The sequence below is a fragment of the Etheostoma spectabile genome, chromosome 8 (assembly GCF_008692095.1).
Source record: "Etheostoma spectabile isolate EspeVRDwgs_2016 chromosome 8, UIUC_Espe_1.0, whole genome shotgun sequence".
In the NCBI taxonomy this organism is placed as follows: Eukaryota; Metazoa; Chordata; class Actinopteri; order Perciformes; family Percidae; genus Etheostoma; species Etheostoma spectabile.
Window position 1 is genome coordinate 16,306,117 of NC_045740.1, and position 203 is coordinate 16,306,319.

The window sequence follows — 203 nt, forward strand, 5'->3', positions numbered from 1 at the left end:
GCTGTTCAAAATCTCCACGGCTTTCTATGTCACTAACTGAGATGGGGTGGCTAATCATAGCATATGTTAGCGCTCAGTAGCTAAGACAAGTGAGATGTCTCACTCTGTAACTAAAACAGATACCTAAAAACACAGGGTGAAAACAGGATCTGCAGCAATGTGTGGTTCAACAAAGATGTGGTGTTTTTTGAAAATGAAACTAT

At 39.9% G+C, this 203-nt stretch overlaps 1 protein-coding gene across 10 annotated transcripts in view; it reads right to left on the reverse strand.

The window, feature by feature from the left end:
• The window catches only part of cep290 (centrosomal protein 290), a 40,888-nt gene that overhangs the window by 32,387 nt on the left and 8,298 nt on the right, over positions 1–203 (reverse strand). The gene's annotated exons all lie outside the window — the stretch shown is intronic.